The sequence below is a fragment of the Lolium rigidum genome, chromosome 5 (genome assembly GCF_022539505.1).
Source record: "Lolium rigidum isolate FL_2022 chromosome 5, APGP_CSIRO_Lrig_0.1, whole genome shotgun sequence".
Classification (NCBI taxonomy): domain Eukaryota; kingdom Viridiplantae; phylum Streptophyta; class Magnoliopsida; order Poales; family Poaceae; genus Lolium; species Lolium rigidum.
The window spans coordinates 270,125,468-270,128,757 of NC_061512.1; the positions used below are offsets into that span (position 1 = coordinate 270,125,468).

The 3,290-nt window shown below is 44.7% G+C and overlaps 1 long non-coding RNA gene across 1 annotated transcript; it reads left to right on the forward strand.

The window, feature by feature from the left end:
- Positions 1-293: 293 nt before the first annotated feature.
- LOC124651325 lies at positions 294-1,680 on the forward strand. The gene is made up of 2 exons (XR_006987375.1): positions 294-1,151; positions 1,269-1,680. It is a non-coding gene; the product is annotated as an uncharacterized LOC124651325 (long non-coding RNA).
- The last annotated feature ends 1,610 nt before the right edge of the window (positions 1,681-3,290 follow it).

Sequence of the window (3,290 nt, forward strand, 5' to 3'; positions counted from 1 at the left end):
AATCCAATATCCCCGCTTCTCCTCTTCCGCCCTCGACGCCACAACTGACCTCAAGGCTCGAGTAGCACCATCAAAACGGCATTCACTAGCTCATCCGTGCTACCACCTCGGCGTTAACGTCCCGCTCAGTCGGTACCCACTCTTCCAATTTTGGCATGAATAGTGGTTCCTGCATATTGCAATTGGGTGCTAACACTTTCAATTTCAGAGCCACATTATTTCAACGTGCACTTACTTCAGGTTTGATTTTTTACCTTCATGTTCATACTTCAGTAGTGTAGTGGTGTGTGCTATGTATATGTTTGTATTATCTCACTAAATTGATAATTCTATATACCGAACGAACTCAATTCAACTCCCATCCACCTAGGATATTTTTGGTGAAAGTTCTCGAGTTTTCATTACTCATAACAGTAGGCTAAATGTGTCAGGTGGGCATTACCAACTACTGTATCAAACCTTATATGTAAGAAGTTACAGGGTTACTGAAGTTTCTTCCCACCCATAAAAAATAAAATATATAATTTTTTAAGGTTCTTATTTATCTGATTTTAAAAGCAATGCTCATAACATGGCAATCAAAGTGATGATACCTTGCAAATTAGTCTGCTAGGATGTATTAGAATCCTTGCTGTTTCTTCAGACAGGAGGTGCATGTGATTTTTTTCCTGTGAAATATGGTACCATGTATTTTGTAAATATAGCGGAAATAAAATAATTAAGTATTTTGTAATAAGGAAGTCCTTCTCGCGGAGAAGCTGGACGACACTATGTGAGTTGTTGCCTCTCCTGCAGACGACGTACAAGTACGACTGTTTATCCAAGGTGGCGGAGGAGGAATCGGTCGTTTTCATTCAGTGAGGTCTCGAGCATATGCAGCTTCTCCTCCAGAACAAAGAGCAGAATGTTCAGAGATCCAGAAAGTGAAACTATTTGGAAGTTATGAGCAGACCATACGTCCAGCAGCAGACGAGGTTCACCCTTGTCGATCAGACTTTTGTACTCTGTAAGCTGTACAAGTGATGCAGACACTCTCTAGCAGCAGGTTCAGGCTTGGCACCGATTTCCTTATGTCAGATGAATAGGTTAAATGTCCTAACTTCTCAACCTGGAGCACTTGGTGATTCCGCCAAGTTGCCACCGTTAAAACGGTAAAGTTCTCCTTCCTTTTTCCCATCAGCAACATGAATCTCATCACCTCAATGTTGCCTAACTGAACTCTGATCCATGTTGCATGTTGCAATGGCGTGCTTATTATTGGTTGACAGATGTTTTCGTATCTTATGTACAATCAAATTGGCAATGCGACTCCTTGGGGGCAGGGCTGGAAGGTGTGTGACTGCCGAGGGAAGAGGAAGGTCACCTTACAAGCCTAGAGGTAAGGTGTTCAACAGGTTCCCTCATGATATGCAGAGTGACCTCCCTCACGGTATGGCTGTAGAGGCAGCTGGTGTATGAAGAGTCCAGCAAGACCACCAGTCAGAACAAGGAACCTGAAAGTGAAGCAACGATAACGCCACAGCCTAAGATTGCATACAAGGCTTTGTTTTCTTCTTCACGTCTCCTTTTTTCACAAGTTATTATTTCTATTCGTAATTTGTTATCATTCTGTTATATGCACTGCTGAAGGAAGAGAATGCCCAACTTTGGAGCGTAAATGAAATCATTCAAGTGGCCACTCGGAAGCTATCTACGCGAGTCTTTATTTTCTAATATGTTAGGTTCAATGATTTATGAGTATATGTAGAACATATCGTTTCAAAGATTAAGACTTTTGTTCTGAACTATAAAATGGGAGAGTTTGAGTGTTGTTTGGTGCATTTGTTTCTGCGTATTGGTGTGTACATGAGATTTGGAGATTAAAAGATGTGGTTTAGAAGAAATGAGAGCGAGATTGTTTCAGAAAAATTGACAGGAATTGCTTTATGTGCACCAATTAAACTACGTATTGCAGTAATTAAACTACATACCATTTTGTGTTTAGGTAAATAAAGATGAACTACACGGAAAATTATTGATTGCCGTTGTCGTGTCGTAAAAGATAAATAAATTCACGGTGCCGTTGACATCTCATTTTGTTTAACTGGTTATATGAGATAGCTTGTTGCTTTATATACATACAACACTGAAATATATATCTTATCGATTGCACTTCTATCCAACATAAATTTGACCAGTTTTGGAATAATAATATATTAACATGAATTTCACATACTTCACATATACTGTGTTTTGGTGTGAGAAAAAAGTAATCTGTTGGCCGTAGCAACGCACGGGCATTTGTACTAGTCTATAATTGAAAAAGAAAGGAAATTTTGCTCACGATCGCCCCGAATAGTCGCTGTGCCCTACGTTGGTCCTCCCGTGCCGTACTCCCCGTCTAGGGCATAAGTGCGACGGCGCCGCGCCGGCAGGGCAGCATCTTGACGCCACCGCGCCTGCACGATTGTAGCTTGATGCCTCCGCGCCGTCGGAGCAGCAGCTCAACGCCGCCGTGTCGCCTTGGCCACGGCCAACGGCCCAATCCCGCGGACACCACGTCCCGAACGCGGTCGCCGGTCCACTCCTCGTGGCCACCACATCCTGCACCGACGACGATGCTGCGTCTCCTCCACCGAATTAGGTATTTCTGTTTTATGCCGAATTTGAGTCTTTCCTGATGCTCTGACGAACAACCTCTACCTTGAGGATGACAAAGGTTCAGAAACAACATCTCCTTAGCCTGTATCTGATGCATGTGCAGAATAAAGTTTGACCATTCTAATGCATGATGTGCGGATTTATTTGTGGAACTATTCTGATTTAGTGGAAACTATTCGTCCGTTGGGGTTGCTGCTGTTTAATCTGTCGGATCGACTAGTGTAGATCTAATGCCGGGATTGTGCTATCTCTGTAAATGAATACTGGTACTGTGGGTTTACCTTGTCCCTGCGAGTAGGACGAAACCGTCGAGGTCGATTTGGTGGAGGTGGCGACGGCGACGGCGTGAGGACGAGGGAGAGAAGTGGCGGCGGAGCTTCCCGTCGGCACTGCACTAACCCTAATCGGTGGGTCGTCTGGTGGGGCGAGTGGCAGCTCAGGGCAACCTCGTGATGCTGTGCCACCGGCCCCCACCACTCTATATAGTGCGGGCGACAGGGGCCCACCAACCAGCGAACGGTTGGGCGCCCCCGATCGTGGCGCGGACGAGGTCAAGGGGTCGTGCCGGAGCCGTTGGGCTGCAGTGCGGTGGAGATCAATCCTAACATTCTCCCCTTTGATCTCAACTTTTCTTTTAACTTTATACTTTC